Source organism: Pelophylax lessonae (assembly GCF_965119305.1).
Source record: "Pelophylax lessonae genome assembly, chromosome: 12".
Classification (NCBI taxonomy): Eukaryota; Metazoa; Chordata; class Amphibia; order Anura; family Ranidae; genus Pelophylax; species Pelophylax lessonae.
Window position 1 is genome coordinate 185,226,251 of NC_138779.1, and position 20,866 is coordinate 185,247,116.

A 20,866-nucleotide genomic window follows, 5' to 3' on the forward strand; every position below is an offset into this window, starting at 1 on the left:
CTCATCCTGCCTTTGGGGGTACAAAAAATAGTAATTTGGGCCTAGTCTGGGTCTGTACCTGGGAGATACATACACCTTTTGATATCATATTTTCTATTCCGCTATTCAATCTACACCTTTGGGGTAAAAACAATTAAATTGCGGGATAGTCTGTATCGGTACGTGTGAGATACACCTTTCCAATTTTTGGGGCGCATCTCATACCGCGGAGGATTGCAGGGTGCTTCAGTCTGCCTCCTGCCTATTCCGAACTCCTCCTACTCCTCATCCTGCCTTTGGGGGTACAAAAAATAGTAATTTGGGCCTAATCTGGGTCTGTACGTGTGAGATACATACACCTTTTGATATCATATTTTCTATTCCGCTATTCAATCTACACCTTTGGGGTAAAAACAATTAAATTGCGGGATAGTCTGTATCGGTACGTGTGAGATACACCTTTCCAATTTTTGGGGCGCATCTCATACCGCCGAGGATTGCAGGGTGCTTCTGTCTGCCTCCTGCCTGTTCCAAACTCCTCCTACTCCTCATCCTGCCTTTGGGGGTACAAAAAATAGTAATTTGGGCCTAGTCTGGGTCTGTACGTGTGAGATACATACACCTTTTGATATCATATTTTCTATTCCGCTATTCAATCTACACCCTTGGGGTAAAAACAATTAAATTACGGGATAGTCTGTATCGGTACGTGTGAGATACACCTTTCCAATTTTTGGGGCGCATCTCATACCGCCGAGGATTGCAGGGTGCTTCAGTGTGCCTCCTGCCTGTTCCGAACTCCTCCTACTCCTCATCCTGCCTTTGGGGGTACAAAAAATATTAATTTGGGCCTAGTCTGGGTCTGTACGTGTGAGATACATACACCTTTTGATATCATATTTTCTATTCCGCTATTCAATCTACACCCTTGGGGTAAAAACAATTAAATTGCGGGATAGTCTGTATCGGTACGTGTGAGATACACCTTTCCAATTTTTGGGGCGCATCTCATACCGCCGAGGATTGCAGGGTGCTTCAGTCTGCCTCCTGCCTGTTCCGAACTCCTCCTACTCCTCATCCTGCCTTTGGGGGGTACAAAAAATAGTAATTTGGGCCTAGTCTGGGTCTGTACGTGTGAGATACATACACCTTTTGATATCATATTTTCTATTCCGCTATTCAATCTATACCTTTTGGGGTAAAAACAATTAAATTGCGGGATAGTCTGTATCGGTACGTGTGAGATACACCTTTCCAATTTTTGGGGCACATCTCATACCGCCGAGGATTGCAGGGTGCTTCAGTCTGCCTCCTGCCTGTTCAGAACTCCTCCTACTCCTCATCCTGCCTTTGGGGGTGACATACCAAAAAATAGTAATTTGGGCCTAGTCTGGGTCTGTACCTGTGAGATACATACACCTTTTGATATCATATTTTCTATTACGCTATTCAATCTACACCTTTGGGGTAAAAACATTTAAATTGCGGGATAGTCTGTATCGGTACGTGTGAGATAAACCTTCCAAATTTTGGGGGCGCATCTTCCACCGCTGAGGATTGCAGGGTGCTTCAGTTTACTTCCTGTTCGGACCTCCTCCTACTCCTCATCCTGCCTTTGGGGGTACAAAAAATAGTAATTTGGGCCTAGTCTGGGTCTGTACCTGGGAGATACATACACCTTTTGATATCATATTTTCTATTCCGCTATTCAATCTACACCTTTGGGGTAAAAACAATTAAATTGCGGGATAGTCTGTATCGGTACGTGTGAGATACATCTTTCCAATTTTTGGGGCGCATCTCATACCGCCGAGGATTGCAGGGTGCTTCAGTCTGCCTCCTGCCTGTTCAGAACTCCTCCTACTCCTCATCCTGCCTTTGGGGGTACAAAAAATAGTAATTTGGGCCTAGTCTGGGTCTGTACGTGTGAGATACATACACCTTTTGATATCATCTTTTCTATTCCGCTATTCAATCTACACCTTTGGGGTAAAAACAATTGAATTGCGGGATAGTCTGTATCGGTACAAGTGAAATAAACCTTCCAAATTTTGGGGGCGCATCTTCCACCACTGAGGATTGCAGGGTGCTTCAGTTTGCTTCCTGTTCGGACCTCCTCCTACTCCTCATCCTCATTCTGCCTTTAGGGTACAAAAAATTATAATCGGGGCCTAGTCTGTGTTTGTACATGTGAGATACACCGTTTTGTAAAAATTTTTCTATTCCGCTATTCAATATACACCCTGTTTGAGTGTAAAAAATTTAATTACGGCATAGTCTGTATCGGTACATGTGAGATACACCTTTTTTAATTTGTTTGGCGCATCTCCTTCCACCGCCGAGGATTGCAGGGCGCTTCAGTTTGCCTCCTGTTCCGAACTCCTCCTACTCCTCTTCCTCATCCTGCCTTTTAGGGTACAAAAAATTGTAATCGGGGCCTAGTCTGTGTTTGTACGTGTGAGATACACCGTTTTATAAAATTTTTCCTATTCCGCTATTCAATATACACCCTTTTGGAGTGTAAAAAATTAAATTACGGCATAGTCTGTATCGGTACGTGTGAGATACACCTTTTAAATTTTTTTGGCGCATCTCCTTCCACCGCCAAGGATTACAGGGCGCTTCAGTTTGCCTCCTGTTCCGAACTCCTCCTACTCCTCTTCCTCATCCTCCCTTTAGGGTACAAAAAATTGTAATCGGGGCCTAGTCTGTGTTTGTACGTGTGAGATACACCGTTTTTATCCTTTTTTCTATTCCGCTATTCAATATACACCCTTTTGGGGTAAAAAAAATTAAATTGCGGCATAGTTTGCATATTTGACTGTGACATACACCCGCGCGATACTGTTGTTGTTTTGTTCCGCTATTCAATAAACACCTTTCTAGGGCAAGATCATAAATTACAGAAATATGAGGAGACTGTCAAATAGGGGCCGTGGCCTGGGTCGTGGTGCTGCTGGTAGAGCTCCTGTTTCAAGGAGAGGACGTGGTCGATCTGTGCCAGCTACACGCACAAGTGAAACACCTTCCTCAAGTGTGAGTAGGCGACAGAACCTGCAGCAGTATTTGGTAGGGCATCATGCGCCTCTAGAAGTGATGAGGCCAGAACAAGTAGAGGCGATAGTAGATTGGTTTGCTGACAGTGCCTCCAGTTCCTTCACATTGTCTCCCACCCACTCTACTGCAGAAAGGTCAGAGTTGGCACCTGCAGCCAATGTCCAACCGTCTTTCACCTCACCCCCTTGCAAATCAGGCAAGCAGTCTGAGCCCCAAGTCATGCAGCAGTCTCTTCTTCTTTTTGAGAACTCTGTCAGCAGGGTTTCCCAGGGCCATCCACCTAGCCCTGCCCCAGAAGTGGAAGAGATTGAGTGCAGCAATGCCCAACCACTTATTTCTCAAGATGAGTACATGGAAGGACCATCGCAGCACGTCTCCGATGATGACGAAACGCAGGTGCCAACTGCTGCGGCATTCAGAATTGTGGAGACCGACAAGGAGGGCAGGGGTGAAGACTGGGTGGAAGATGATGTGGAGGACGATGAGGTCCTCGACCCCACATGGAATGAAGGTCATGCAGGTGACCTGAGTAGATTGTAGGAAGAGGCGGTGGTCGCACAGAGCCACCAGCACAGCAGAAGAGGGAGCAGGGTGCAGAAGCGGAGCGGCCGTGCCCTAGACACTACGCCTGCTACTGCCCAACGCAGCAAGGGAACGAGCGCACCAAAGGCAGCTCAAAGGAGTTCTCTAGCGTGGAAGTTCTTTAGAAAATGTGCTGATGACAGGACACGAGTGGTTTGCACCCTGTGCAATCAGAGCCTGAAGCGAGGCATAAACCTTCTCAACCTGAGCACAACCTGCATGATCAGGCATCTAAGTGCAAAGCACGAGCTGCAGTGGAGTAGACACCTTCAAAACCAAGAAAGGTCTCTGGCTCCTCCTGCTTCCTCTTCTGCTGCAGTCTCGGCCTCTCCATCCACATCTGTAGTGATACCGGCACCTGCCACCCCGCAAACAGACGATCTGTCAGCAACACCACCACCTGGGTCACCAGCCATCTCCACAATGTCCTGTGGAAGCGTTCAGCTTTCCATCTCCCAAACACTTGAGAGGAAGAGGAAGTACCCCCCTACCCACCCGCGATCCCTGGCCCTGAATGCCAGCATTTCAAAATTCTTGGCCTTTGAAATGCTGTCATTCCGTCTGGTGGAGACGCACAGTTTTAAAAGCCTTATGTCGGTGGCTGTCCCACAGTACGTCGTGCCCAGCCGCCACTACTTTTCCGGGCAAGCCATCCCTTCCCTGCACAACCAAGTGGGGGAAAAAATCAGGTGTGCACTGCGCAACGCCATCTGTGCCAAGGTCCACCTAACTACCGATACGTGGACCAGTAAGCATGGTCAGGGGCGATATATATCTCCCTAACGGCACACTGGGTAAATGCAGTGGCGGATGGGCCTGAGGCGGATAGCAATTTGGCGCATGTTCTTCCACCACCGATGATTGCAGGGCGCTTCAGTTTGCCTCCTGTTCCTAACTCCTCCTACTCCGCTTCCTCATCCTCTACCGCCTCCTCATCCGGTCAGCGTAACACCTTCACCACCAACTTCAGCACAGCCAGGGGTAAACGACAGCAGGCAGTTTTAAAACTTGCCTGTTTGGGGGAAAAACCACACACTGCGCAGGAGTTGTGGAGGAGCATGGAACAGCAGACAAATGAGTGGTTGCTGCCAGCGAGCCTCAAGCCCGGCCTGGTGGTGTGCGATAACTGGCGAAATCTCATAGCAGCTCTGGGCCTAGCCAGTTTGGCGCACATCCCTTGCCTAGCGCATGTGCTGAATTTGGTGGTGCAGAGGTTCCTTAAAAATTACTCCGATATGTCAGAGCTGCTGCAGAAAGTGCGGGCCGTCTTTAGCGCACTTTCGGCGTTCTCACCCTGCTGCTGCTCGTCTGTCAGCGCTGCAGCGTAACTTCGGCCTTCCCGCTCACCGCCTCATATGTGACGTGCCCACAAGGTGGAACTCCACCTTGCACATGCTGGAAAGACTGTGCGAGCAGCAGCAGGCCATAGTGGAGTTTCAGCTGCAGCACGCACGCGTGAGTCGCTCTGCGGAACAGCACCACTTCACCACCAATAACTGGGCCTCCATGTGAGACCTCTGTGCCTTGTTGCGCTGTTTTGAGTACTCCACCAACATGGCCAGTGCCGATGACGCCGTTGTCAGCTTAACTATCCCACTTCTATGCCTCCTTGAAAAAACTATTCGGGCGATGATGGAAGAGTATGTGGCACAGGATGAGGAGGAGGAGGAGGATGAAGAGGTAACATTTCCAAGGCTTTCAGGGCAGTCATTCGCAAGGGGCTCCGAGGGTGGGTTCCTGCACACACAAACGCCAGGGACACAATTGTCCAGCAGGGGCACAGTTCTGGAGGATGAGGAGGATGAGGAGGAGGAGGAGATGGAGGAGGAGATGGAACCATGTTCACAGCAGGGTGGCACCCAGGCCAGCTAATAGCCATCACTGGTGCGTGGCTGGGGGGATACAGAGGACACAGACGATACACCTCCCACAGAGGACAGCCTTTCGTTGCCTCTGGGCAGCCTGGCACACATGAGCGATTACATGCTGCAGTGTCTTCACAACGACCGCCGAGTTGCCCACATTCTAACTTGTGCTGATTACTGGGTGGCCACGCTGCTGGATCCCCGTTACAAGGACAACGTACCGTCCTTAATTCACTCACTGGAGCGTGATTGCAAGATGCGCGAGTACAAGCGCACGCTGGTAGACGCGATGCTGCTGGCATTCCCACCTGACAGCGGGGCCACAGTGGAAGCACAAGGCCAAGGCAGAGGAGGAGGAGGAAGAGGTCGCCAATGCAACCAGGGCACCGCCAGCACCTCAGAAGGCAGGGTTAGCATGGCCGAAATGTGGAAAAGCTTTGTCAACACGCCACAACAAACAGCAGCACCAGCAGCTCATATGGAACTTCTTAGCAGGAGGCAGCATTTCACCAACATGGTGTAGCAGTATGTGTGCACACGCCTACATGTAGTGAATGACGGGTCTGCCCCCTTCAACTTCTGGGTCTCCAAATTGGGCACATGGCCTGAGCTTGCCCTTTACGCCTTGGAGGTGCTGGCGTGCCCTGCAGCCAGTGTATTATCTGAACGTGTATTTAGCACGGCTGGGGGCGTTATCACAGACAAGCGCAGCCGCCTGTCCAGAGACAATGTGGACAAGCTCACGTTCATTAAAATGAACCAGGCATGGATCCCACAGGACTTTTCCGTACCTTGTGCAGAATAGAGATGGATAGACCCAGCCATTGTTCTATTTTTGATCTTTCTCACTCTTTTGGGGTGTACCCTCATTTAAAATGACTGAAAAAAAAGCAGTGTTGGCTACCTCGTCCTCCTCCACCGCCGCTTCCACCTACACCGCCCATAGGTGTGCGCAGCCTATTGCATTAGGGTGTGCACCCCAAAGTTTAAATAAACATGCATGTGTTTGCCTACATGTATATGGCCCCGGTACATTACTCTCCCTGCTGGCAAAGTGAAATAGAAGTGTGTGGCACTTCTCTTATGGCAGAGCAGGTCCGAGGGAGATCTTTCCCATCTCCTCACTGGCAAACAGAGCGATAATGCTAATGTGCCCTAGGTGATTAGGGTGTGCCCAGGCACACCCGGCACACCCTGTGTGCACGCCTATGACACCGCCACATCCACCACCACCTCAACCTCCCTCCTACTCCATATGGGCCTCGTCCTTCACAGATGAAGAACATTGTTTTATTTTTCTGTTTTTTTTTTGTTGTTTTAAGTTATTTCCCTATCCACATTTGTTTGCAGAGCACTCACCATGCTCTTAACTACGTTTTGCTGCCATTTGCAGCACTCTAGCCCTTTCCATTGGTGTTTTAGAGCAATTTTAGTGCCTGAAAGTTCGGGTCCCCATTGACTTCAATGGGGTTCGGTGTCCGGGTAAAGTTCGGAAAAAGTCCGGGACACGGACCCGGACTTTTTTTTCAAGTTCGGCCGAACCCGCCGAACACGGACATCCAGGTGTCCGCTCAACTCTATCCCAGACCCTATATCATTTATAAAGAAAATAAAAAGTAAGGGTGCCAACACTGAACCATGGGGTACACCACTGATAACCTTAGACTATTCAGAGTAAGAATCATTAACCACTACTCTCTGAATTCTATCTTTTAGCCAATTTTCTATCAATTTACAAACCGATCTTTCCAAGCCTGTAGACTTTACCTTACACATTAGTCATGTGTGGGGAACTGTGTCAAACTTTTTTGCAAAATCCAAGTATACCACGTCCACAGCCACCCCTCTGTCCAAGGTTTTACTTACCTCCTCAGAAAAAAAAAAATCTGACTGTCTTTAATCCATGCTGACTTTTGCTTAAAAGGTTTTTTTGAGCAAAAACAAATCTCCAGTATCTTCCCAACTATAAAAGTTAAAGTAACAGGTCTATAGTAAAGCCTCGTACACACGCAACAATTGTTGGCCGTGAATTTTCGGCCAACGTCCGATCGGCCGATTGTCGGCTTGTTAGTATGATGCTTCCGACAACCGACTGCGACTTTTTGGTCGAACAAAATCTGGTGTGCATGCTATAAAATTTTTGTTGGCCGTCAACAGAGCGGCCGATTGTTCTTCAGTCAGTACAGATTTCGGCAGACAAAAATGTGATGAGCAAGACTGGGCATGCTCAGAGAAGAAAAAACACACGAAAAGTAAACCAGAACATGACATCACTTCTGAAGTTGGTTTTTGTTGGCCGATAAAATTTGTGTTCAGTCTAGAGCACATTTCAACCAACACAACAACACTGGACAAAAGACGGCCGATAGGTCGGGCAACAATGTGTACGAGGCTTTACACGTTAGAACTTTGTCCCTTTTTTAAATATAGGCACCACATTGGCCACCAATCCAGTGGTACTATTTCAGTCACTAAAGAGTCCCTAAACATTAGGAGCTGGCTTTGAAACAACAGAGCTCAATTCTTCTATGATTTGTGCATGTATGCCATCTGGTTTTATTGATTTTAATATTATTATAATTCACAGTACATCGTACACCGTCAATTTTTTTTTGCACTAATTGATATCCAAAGGGTTTACCAACATTACAAAAATGAATGAAGGCACATTCATAAAAATGACCTTGCTGGTATAATTTATATTTTTATCAGATCCTAAAAAAAAACTTTCCAACCTCCATATGGACATCTAACTGGGCTCAGAATAGATAACTGCACACAATGTAATACAGCAGAGATTCTCAAACTACGGCCCTCCAGCTGTTGCCGAACTACACATCCCATGAGGCCTTGTAATTCTCTGACATTCACAGACATGACTAGGCATGATGGGAATTGTAGTTCCTGAACAACTGGAGGGCCATAGTTTGAAGACCTCTGTAATACAGTAATGTGTTTAAACACAATATAACATAAATTATTACTGTACTGTATAGCATGATTTAATATAGAAAATACCATATAACTTTTTATAACATGAGTGAGAACATGATATAGTAAGACACATAAGATCATGGACACGGGGACATGACCTCAAACTAACTGGAGAAAAGTACACAATCTTAGAAAGTATTATTTTACCAAAAGAGTAGATGATGCTTGGAATAGACCAGCCTTTTTAACTAAAATGCCTAAAAATTGCCCAAAAAATGTAGCTAGATGAGGGTGAGAAACAGAAAGGGAAGAGAAACACTAGAATACTAGTCAGTACCAGTGTCAAACGGTGTATTTGCTTTGAAAGAATACATCGCCTTTAATGCTGGGTGTCCTCCATGTGTGGATGTTGCTGCCTTATGTAAAATTATTAGTTTCTTTTTTTACATTTTAGAATGAGGTTCCGCGAGATTGTACAAAATTTTAAAGGGTGCCTGGACTGAAAAAGGATAAGAAATACTGAAATAGACTGCCAGCAGAAGTCATGAGTCAATCAACAGTACCGCTGTCTGCATTCACTGCCGATCACTGGTTAGTGATCTCTGCATGAGTGATTACATGTGATTGGCCATGATCAGCTGTGGGAGCCAGCAGTCCTCCATTGCATTCAATGGGGCTGCCTCCCGCAGCTAAGCATAGTAACTCCTGTTGGGGTTCTCGGGGGCAGAGTGCATTTGCAGGTGTGAGTGATCCCTAAGTGGGTTCAAACATAGATCTACACTCAAATAAAAAAAATAAAAAATAAAGAAAAGAGCAACACTTTATGGACCACTTTATCTAAATAAAATATATTATATAAAATATATTGTTTCTTATCATGGGATCAGACAAGGAAATGACCCTGTCTGATTAGTCGTATTGCTGTATTGCAGCTATCCATGGCTATTTGGCAGTGCTACAACCATGAAATTGTCCCACTATGTTTTTCCCAACCTTTAAATAATTTTTAAAGTTAAAAAAAAAATTAAAAATATAAATATTTAGATTTAAAAAAAAGGTGGGTCAGATTCAATGGACCACTTCATCTTTTTCTGCCATCACACTTCTATTTTTTTTATTTATTAAGGTCATATACCATATGGCATATGAAATGAATAAAATAATATAGACAGAATGATATACTGTAAAATATATATAAACTTAATATGGTTTTGCCATCAATGTAATACAGGTATATCAATAGGCATAACATGATATTAAATAAGGTATTATTTGAATTTAAAACGTGTCAGAAAAAGGCAGCATAAAACAATGTAATATATCATAAAATATAATGTTTCAAAAATATACATATAAGATAATGATTATAAAATATGGCCAAGAATTTAGACTAAAGACTATACAAAAGTCCTCCATAGGCGATGCACCTTATCCTTTATTCAGATAGAGGGTTTTTTTTTTTTGGTTTTTTTTTTTAAGGAGAATTTTTTTTTTTTTTAGAAAATAAATTCAGAACACTCACCTGGCAATTGAAAAAATAGCTTCTGGTCCTGTGATTACAGACACACATCCTTTTATGTACCCATGCTCCTCCTCCATTGTATGCCCCCCTCTTCACATTTATCAGAAGAGTCCCTACCCTCTCCTCCCATGAAGAATGAGGAATACAATCTGTAATTTGTAAACAAAGCCTACAATTAGTTGATGTGAAAATCTCTATAGAAAGGTGGATTAAAAAGACCAAAACTTGTTTTATAGTTAACAATGACCTTTCTGGGACTTCAGTTAAACTTTGCAGGTGGAATTTATTTTTCCATATCCTAGGATTGGATAAATGTTTACTCAGTCTGACTGACTGATCCTTGCAGAACACAAGGGGGTACCATCAGTCCTCCTGTATGGGGCCCGGGCCAGCAGGGGAGCCCTGGGTAGTGCAGATGTGGGGAGGGAGGGTGATCGGTGCAGCAGAGGAACCAATCCCCTGTATGGCTCTCTTTGCAGCAGCTGAAAGCTGGCTTCTTCTCTTCTCCCTCCCATTGGTTTTCAGCTGCTGCAGAGAGAGCCATACAAAGTAATTGACCTGCCCCCCTAAGAATGGCTGCTCTATGCTTTTAAAAGTTGACCTAGCAGCAAATGCTCACCTCATGTTAATGGATCTAGCTGAAGCATTAGACTATGACTCCAAGCAGTGCCAGGACAAGGTCATCTAACCATCATGCCAAGCTGCACCCCCCCCCCCCCAAGATGCATTATGTGTCAGCAAAATTCCCCTCCCCTGAAAAAAAACTGAGCACTGATCTGCATGATCCCCCAATCCCCCTCAGCACAAATGCCCCCCCTCCCCTCCTCCTAGTACAAATTCCCCTAAAGTTTTCCAAGTACATATTCTTTTCCCCCTCTCCAAATCCCCCCATCCAGCAAAAATCCCCCCCCCCAATCTCCCCCCAGCACAAATCCTCTTTCCTTGCCTAAATCCCCCTAAATCACCACTTTTAGCTCACGCCCCCCAAAATTTCCCCTCCTAGAACACATCTTACCCCCTGCCACCCCCCAAATTCCCTCTTTTAACCCATCCCCCCTCCTCCCCTCCAATCTCCTCATGCCGCACTCCCACCTCACCCGATATCACGGTGCCCAGGGCAGCCGTCCCTCCTGCCCACACCTTGTCCCGGCCCTGCTACCAAGACTTTTGTTAGTGTTGGAAATACAAGTAGAGTTAGTGTTAGGGTAACAGGAAGGTTAGGGTTAAATGGCTTCAATGTTAGGATAACAGTGAGTATTAGTGTAAGGGTTGGAGTTACAAGGGGTGGATGAGTGTTAGGGTAACAGGTTAGTTAGTTAGTTAGTTACAGGTAGGGTTAGCGTTATTGTAAGGCTTACAGAGATCTTTAGTAATAAGATAGTGTATGGGTAACAGAGTGTGATATGGTTAGAGTGTTACAGGGAAGGTAATTGTGAGATTTAGGGGTACAGGAGGGGGGGGGGGGCTTGTGTTAGTGTTAGAGTTACAGTGAGGGTTATCTGAATGGGATCTTAGGATGAGGCACTATTTGATGTACTTTTACCAGCTCCAATTTTATCCAAACTTTTGGCACCATAGAAGTCTTAAGTTGCCCATACATAGAGCAAACTTAATTTACACAAAGTGTACCCTACCTACAGGGTAAAGCCCCAGGATTGGGTAAAAAAAAAAAAGTGGTTCTAGGAATGGCATACGGGGCTTGCAGTTATACATTTAATTAACCCAATTTATTTAGATAGTATCAAAATGAGTAAAAATATTTATCAAAAATTACTCAGTAATTGAAACACAGGGAGGTTGATTTACTAAAGGCAAATATACTGTACTCGGATTGGGTGGGTGTGGAAAGTGGGGTCCCCCAGGGTTCTGTCCTGGGACCAATCCTGTTTAATTTATTCATAAATGATCTAGAGGAGGGGATATCGAGTACAATCTCAGTATTTGCGGATGATACTAAACTAGGCATGCCAATATCTTCTGTGCAGGATGCGGAAATCTTACAAGCGGACCTGAACAAAATAACGGGGTGGGCAACTACATGGCAGATGAGGTTTAATGTTGAAAAATGTAAAGTAATGTACTCGGGGGCCAGAAACCAGAAAGCAAGCTACTCACTAGGGGGGGAACCTCTGGGTGAGTCTAGGATGGAAAAAGACTTGGGGGTACTGGTAGACAACAGGCTTGGCAGTGGCATGCAATGCCAAGCCGCTGCAAGCAAAGCCAACAGATTACTGGGATGTATAAAAAAGGGGATTCACTCCAGAAATAAAGAGATTATTCTTCCACTCTACAAGACTCTGGTCCGGCCACATCTGGAGTATGCTGTCCAGTTCTGGGCACCAGTCCTCAGGAAGGATGTGCTGGAATTGGAAAGAGTCCAGAGAAGGGCAACAAAAATAATTAGGGGAATGGAGGACATCAGCTATGAGGAAAGACTACAAGCACTGAACCTATTCTCTCTGGAGAAGAGACGATTGAGGGGGGATATGATATCAATGTACAAATACTGTACTGGCGACCCTAGCATAAGGAACAAACTATTCAGAGTAAGGGAATACAATAAGACACGTGGCCACTCACTAAAACTAGAGGAAAGGCGGTTTAACCTTAAAATGCGTAAGGGGTTCTTCACTGTAAGAGCGGTAAGGATGTGGAATTCTCTTCCACAAGCAGTCGTATCAGCAGGGAGCATTGATAGTTTCAAAAAACTATTAGATGGGCACCTTAGAGACCACAACATACAGGGGTATACAATGTACGGTTAAAAGCAAACACACACACACACACATCATAGGTTGAACTGGATGGACTGAAGTCTTTTTTCAACCTCACTATGTAACTATGTACTGTGCACTGCAAGTGCATTTTCTCTAGATCTTAAGGGAAGCTCTGCTGATTTCTATCATCCAATCATATATAAACAAAAATGCTGTTTTTTTTTTTTTTTTTTTTTTCCTTGCATGCAAATGAGTATTCTTTTCAAAGTGAAGTTTTATCCCATTTACTAAGCTCTGGAGCAACTGCACTTGCAGTGCATAGTATATTTGCCGAAAGTAAATCAACCCCCAAGAGTGCATATAAAAACAATGTGCACAAAATAAACATCCGGGTGTCTAATATGTAGACTATATTACCAAAAGTATTGGTAAAAGTATGACATCCCAGTCTTAATCCGTAGGGTTCAATATTGAGTTAGCCCACCCTTTGCAGCTATAACAGCTTCAACTCTTCTGGCTATCCACAAGGTTTAGGAGTGTGTCTATGGGAAAGTTTGACCATTCTTCCGGAAGCACATTTGTGAAGTCAGGCGCTGATGTGGTTGCTTGACCTGACACATGCGCTTCTGTATGAATGGTCAAACATTCCCATAGACACCAGTCCTAAACCTTGTGGATAGCCAGAAGAGTTGAAGCTGTTATAGCTTGCAAAGGGTGGGCCAACTCAATACTGAACCCTACAGACTAAGACTGGGATGCCATAAAAGTTTATATGTGTGTAAAGGCAGGCGTCCCAATACTTTTGGTAATATAGTGTATACATAATTATACAGTGCATTGAGAAAGTATTCGGCCCCCTTGAACTTTTCAACCTTTTGCCACATTTCAGGCTTCAAACATAAAGATATAAAACTGTAATTTTTTTCGAAGAATCAACAACAAGTGGGACACAATCATGAAGTGGAATGAAATTTATTGGATATTTCAAACTTTGTTAACAAATAAAAAACTGAAAAATTGGGCGTGCAAAATTATTCAGCCCCTTTACTTTCAGTGCAGCAAACTCTCTCCAGAAGTTCAGTGAGGATCTCTGAATGATCCAATGTTGACCTAAATGACTAATGATGATAAATAGAATCCACCTGTGTGTAATCAAGTCTCCGTATAAATGCACCTGCACTGTGATAGTCTCAGAGGTCCGTTTAAAGCCCAGAGAGCATCATGAAGAACAAGGAACACACCAGGCAGGTCCGAGATACTGTTGTGGAGAAGTTTAAAGCCGGAGTTGAATACAAAAAGATTTCCCAAGCTGTAAACATCCCAAGGAGCACTGTGCAAGCGATAATATTGAAATGGAAGGAGTATCAGACCACTGCGAATCTACGAAGACCTGGCCGTCCCTCTAAACTTTCAGCTCATACAAGGAGAAGACTGATCAGAGATGCAGCCAAGAGGCCCATGATCACTCTGGATGAACTGCAGAGATCTACAGCTGAGGTGAGAGACTCTGTCCATAGGACAACAATCAGTCGTATACTGCACAAATCTGGCCTTTATGGAAGAGTGGCAAGAAGAAAGCCATTTCTTAAAGATATCCATAAAAAGTGTTGTTTAAAGTTTGCCACAAGCCACCTGGGAGACACCAAACATGTGGAAGAAGGTGCTCTGGTCAGATGAAACCAAAATCAAACTTTTTGGCAACAATGCAAAACGTTATGTTTGGCATAAAAGCAACACAGCTCATCACCCTGAACACACCATGCCCACTGTCAAACATGGTGGTGGCAGCATCATGGTTTGGGCCTGCTTTTCTTCAGCAGGGACAGGGAAGATGGTTAAAATTGATGGGAAGATGGATGGAGCCAAATACAGGACCATTCTGAAAGAAAACCCGATGGAGTCTGCAAAAGACCTGAGACTGGGACGGAGATTTGTCTTCCAACAAGACAATGATCCAAAACATAAAGAAAAATCTACAATGGAATGGTTCACAAATAAACATATCCAGGTGTTAGAATGAAAAAAGTCAAAGTCCAGACCTGAATCCAATCGAGAATCTGTGGAAAGAACTGAAAACTGCTGTTCACAAACGCTCTCCATCCAACCTCACTGAGCTCGAGCTGTTTTGCAAGGAGGAATGGGCAAAAATTTCAGTCTCTTGATGTGCAAAACTGATAGAGACATACCCCAAGCGACTTACAGCTGTAATCACAGCAAAAGGTGGCGCTACAAAGTATTAACTTAAGGGGGCTGAATAATTTTGCACGCCCAATTTTTCAGTTTTTTATTTGTTAAAAAAGTTTGAAATATCCAATAAATTTCAATCCACTTCATGATTGTGTCCCACTTGTTGTTGATTCTTCACAAAAAATTACAGTTTTATGTCTTTATGTTTGAAGCCTGAAATGTGGCAAAAGGTCAAAAAGTTCAAGGGGGCCGAATACTTTCGCAATGCACTGTATGTATCACAAAAATACAGTGCAGAGAAATCACTGCATCAGAATTTAGAGCCAATAGTCAAGTTGGGAAATGTGATACATATATGCCCCAGGGCCCATTATAGACTAAAAAATCCTATAGGCCTCTGACCTTTAGATAAAGATAGTGCACATAATCTCATCAAAGAATTAGGAGGTAATCATAGTAGAGGATTATAATGGGGTCAAAGACCATATTATTATTATTATTATTAGACGTCTGGACTTTTATATTGCGTACAATGTTTTATTATACACTCTTGGTGTTTTTTGAGTTGTGGTGAAGTAAGCACTGCCAGTTTCTATAATGGAGTCATTTTTATGTAACAAGATTTCCAGGCCTGTGGCCTGATGTGGGTCTGCCATTTGTACCGGTACTCTCTCCAGCCCATGTGAGCTGTAACCCTGGATGTGACAACTGAAGAAGCGACAACTCCGGCATCTTTGCTTGTGGTTTTTATTTGATTTAAAGGTGATGGGAGAAGGGAATGAGTGGGATACTCCTTGAGGCTTGAACTAATTACATGTGGGACTTTCCTCCTGAAAAATGCCCGTTGGTGCTTCCTTGACGCCAGCCGGCACCAGTCAACGCTCACTAATGCTGTAAATATCCTGTAGAACAGTGGTCCTCAACCCTGGCCTACAGGGCCCACTAACAGGCCAGATTTTAGGTATTACCTTGGGGAGATGCAGACTAGAGTACTGCAATCACTGAGCAGCAAATGATATCACCTGGGATGTATTTCAGTTATCTTGAAAATCTGGCCTGTTAGTGGGCCCTGTAGGCCAGGTTTGAGGACCACTGCTGTAGAACACAGAAGTGCCGAATCCTCGACTATTAGTCCAGAAGATCCAGGACTGAGAACTGTAGAACTCCTGACACTGTTGTGCTGTAGAAGTCACTGAATACTGTCCCCCGCTTTGACTAGCTTGAGGTAGTATGAAGTAGAACTCTGTATAGCTGTACTTGCAACTGACACATTCTGTACAGTTTGGGGCCCAACCGCAGGTGCCCCCTTTAACTTGAACTCTTCAGGGTGCACTGACTATGTACCCCCTCTGTAGCTTTAGGGTCCTCAACCTAGGTAACCCCTTTACAACTAGCTGGCACTGGAACCCAGAACCTCTTCTGGAGTGGTCTCCTCTAACTTCAGGCAGACCCCCAGGGGCAATCCTCAGTACTCAAAACCTGTGTAGGCTTTCCTGGGACTGACTTAGATCAGTCAGGAAACAGTCCAGTAGTGTTGGTTTTTATGTTTTATTTGGAACTTGGATGGGAGAAGGGAATGAGTGGGATACTCCAACTTTATACACTATGCACAATTAGCTGAGACGTCTGATTAATGCTGATTAACGCTGAATGAGGCTGAGTAGCACTGTATAATGCTAGTCACGGCTAGGCCGCTGCTTCACCTTGTCATAAGCAGTGACGTAGAATTGAGTGAACTTCCTGAGGTAAACTGTACTGTACTGCAGAACATTCTTCAGGGTCCTTCCTGGAACACCCTTTGTTCCTATGCTTCAGGGTCAACTACACGGCACCCCCTTTACTGTTACACCTACTGTGTGAGCTAGCTCCTTGATCCCCCTGACTTCTCTGGAGTGGTCCCCTCTCCTAGGCAGACCCTGTGGCAAATCCCCAAGTACTCACAACACTGTTTTTCCTGAGAGACTCTGCCACCAGCTCCACTGTCAGCACTCTGGATCCTCTGCAGCTCAGCTCCACACTTGGTTCACTAGGCCGACCGCCTGAACCACCTTCCTCACACCTGCAGGAGGAGAGACCAGCCGTCTGCCTCCTCCTGGGACTCTGCTTCCTGCCAAAGACACCCTGTCACATGTCCCCTCCGTATTTATGGTCAATCCCAGGATGCCGTGCAGAAATGCCCTCCCACTGGGACTGCCATGAAACACAATGTGACACTGGCTGTGTTTCCTCCACTGTCCAACAAACTCCCTCATTGGATACAGTGGGGACACTCCCTCAGACCCAGTGAATCACACCTGGAAATATGTGACAGGCAAACTAGTAGATCAGGCTCCACTCGCGATCGTTCGCCGTGAAGGGAGAAAGGCAGGCGGCTAATGTAAACAAAGCCGCCTGTCATTCTCCCCTGTGTAAAAATGGAGATCCCAAGGTTCTACTATGTAAGACCGTTGATCTCTGTTCTTACACCAGTAGCCATGTCCAATCACAGTTAGAAACACTCCCCTAGGGACATACTTAACCCCTCCTTCCCCAATAAAGTTAACCCCTTCCCTGCCACTGTCATTTTTACAGTAACAGTGCATATTTATAGCACTAATTACTGTAGTAATGTCACTGGTACCCTTAAAAGTATCAAAAATGTCAGTCAAGGGTCCGATCTGTCCACCGCAATGTTGAAGTCCCGCAAAAAAAATCGCAGATCGCCGCCATTACTCGTTTAAAAAAAAATGACAAAAATCTTTCCCTTAGTTAGTAAACGCAATAACATTTGCGCAAAAACCAATCAAAATATGCTTATTGTGATTTTTTTACCAAGCATATGTAGCAGAAAACTAATTGGCCAAAAATGTTAAAAAATTTAGATTTTTACATTTTTTGGGGGGTGGAATCTAATATAAAAAAATTTGAAAAATATTGTTATTTTTGCAAAATTGTCGCACTTTTTTTGATTATAGCACATGATCAAAAAATCGCACAGGTGATCAAATACCACCAAAAGAAAGCTCTATTTGTGGGAAAAAAAGGACGTCAAATTTGTTTAGTTACAGCGTCGCATGACCGCGCAATTGTCCGTTAAAATCACGCAGTGCCGAATCGCAAAAAAACCCCTGGTCAGGAAGGGGATAAAATCTTCCAGGGCTTAAGTGGTTAAAGCAGAGCTCCACCCAAAACAGGAAGCTCAGTTTGTCTACCCCCCCCCCCCCCCGCCTCAGCTGCCACATTTAGCCCCTTTTGAGGGGGAGTTGGTATCTAGTTTTGAAAGGACCCCCCCCCCCCCCCCCCCCCGCAGCCTTCTGAGACACTTCATAGGTCCCTGAAGACTGCGGCCCATTCACAAAAATGCAGCGCGCCTCGCACATGCACAGTAAGGTTTCTCATAGTCGAGATGGCGGCACCAAAACCAGATAGCTGATTGAAGAATCGGCTCAGGTGAGGACACCGCTGGATGCCTAGACAGGTAATTGCCCTAATATTCAAAGTCAACAGCTACAGTATTTGTAGCTGCGGACTTTTAATTTTTTGGGAGGAAGCCTGGAGCTCCTCTTTAAGTACCTAAATAGTGACCGCATCTGACTGGATGCAGTTATTGCTTGGTCACAGTTTTCTATCTGGCTCAGTCAACTTTTAAATCTATATTTATATTTCTAAATTATAGTGTGTATGTAGGCCAACTTATAGTGTGTATGTTGGCCAACTCTACAGACTTTTGGGCCATAAGTCTGTAGAGTTGGCCTACTCTTTGCCTCTATAACAGCTTCAACTGTTCTGGAAAGGCTGTACACAAGGTTTAGGAGTGTGTCTATGGGAATGTTTAACCATTCTTCCAGAAGCACATTTGTGAGGTCAGGCACTGATGTGGACAAGAAGGCCTGGCTCGCGGTCCCTGCTCTAATTCATCCCAAAGGTGTTCCATCAGGTTCTGTTGGGTTGAGGTCTTCCACCCCAAACTCGCTCATCAATGTCTTTATGGACCTTGCTTTGTGCACTGGTTCAAATCATTTGGGGGAGGAGGGATTAGGGTGTGGGGTTGTTTTTCAGGGGTTGGGCTTCGCCCCCTAGTTCCAGTAAAGGGAAATCTTAACCACTTAAGCCCCGGAGGATTTTCCTGCTAAAAGACCAGGGGGTATTTTGCGATTCGGCACTGCGTGACTTTAACGGACAATTGCGCGGTCGTGCGACGCTGTACCTAAACGAATTTGACGTCCTTTTTTTCCCACAAACAGAGCTTTCTTTTGGTGGTATTTGATCACCTGTGCGATTTTTGATCACGCGCTATAAACAAAAAAAGAGCGACAATTTTGCAAAAATAGCAATATTTTTCACATATTTTATATGAAATTCCCCAAAAAAAAATGTAAAAATCAAAATTTTTTAACATTTTTGGCCAATTTGTTTTATCCTACCTATGTTTGGTAAAAAAAAATCGCAAAAAGCGTATTTTGATTGGTTTGCGCAAAAGTTATCGCGTTTACTAACAAAGGGAAAGATTTTTGTCATTTTTGTTGTTTTTTTTTTAACGCGTAATGGCGGCGATCTGCGATTTTTTTGCGGTACTGCGACATTGCGGCGGACAGATCGGACCCTTGACTGACATTTTTGACACTTTTGGGGTTACCAGTGACATTTCTACAGTAATCAGTGCTATACATATGCACTGTTACTGTAAAAATGCACTGGCAGTGAAGGGGTTAACTTTATTTGGGAGGGAGGGGCTGTGTGTGTCCCTAGGGGCGTGATTCTTACTGTGATTGGCTGTGGCTCTAGCTGTAAGGACACTGATCAACGGATCTACATACTAGATCCGAGTAATCAGTGTCTTTACAGCGATGAGAATGACAGGCAGCTTGTTTACACAAGCTGCCTGACATTCTCCCTCTTCCCCCGACGATCGCCGAGTGGCCGGCGGACATCGGGTCCGCTGGTCACACGCGCGGGGGGGGTGCGTGACCGCGGGAGCGGGAGCGCGCCTCCGCGGGCGCGCGCTCGCTCCCCAGACCCTCCCAGGCTAGTGACGTTAATTAACGTCACTCTGCCTGGCAGGGGCTGACCGCCGCAGTAAATCTACTTGCGGCGGTCGGCAAGCAGTTAAGCATAAATCGTCAGCATACAAAGACCTTTTGGACAATTTCATGCACCAAACTTTGAGAAACAGTTTGGGGATGGCCCCTTCCTGTTCCAACATGACAGTGCACCATCGCACAAAGATAGGTCCATAAAGACATGGATGAGTGGGTTCGGGGTGGAGGAGGAAGTTGACTGGCCTGCACAAAGTCCTGACCTCAACCAGATAGAACATATTTAGGATGAATTAGAGCAGAGACTGCGAGCCAGGCCTTCTCATCCATTATCACAAATGCGCTTCTCGAAGAATAGTTTAAAAATTCCCATAGACACACTCCTAAACCTTGTGGACAGCCTTCCCAGAAGAGTTGAAGCTGTTATAGCTGCAAAGGGTGGGCCGACTCAATATTGAACCCTACGGACTAAGACTGGGATGCCATCAAAGTTCATGTGTGTGTAAAGGCAGGTGTCCCAATACTTTTGACAATATAGTGTATCTCTCTGCCCACGAGACATGTTTCACAACAGGCCCTCTGCAATTTTAGCTGAATTTCCTGGTATATGTACACTAAAAAGAAACTCAGTCATACAAGGAAAAGCAGAATAATATTCCAGGACTTACCATACTTTTCATTTTTAAGACCGGTCCTTTGGAAGTCTCCTCTGAGCCCTCCAGTCACCTGCTTGGATTCATTGCACTTTCCCCAGCAACATTGTAGATGTGGAGTCAGAGACTGTTAAGTTGATTATTGCAATAAACGTAACATTTACCTTATTCATAATAGCATTATTATTAACGTATTAAAGTAAGTTCGATGGCTTTTTAACTAGGTACCGTATATACTCGAGTATAAGTCGACCCGAGTATAAGCCGAGGCCCCTACTTTTACCACAAAAAGATGGGAAAAATTATTGACTTGAGTATAAGCCTAGGGTGAGAATGCAGGGCGGCGGGCATGGTA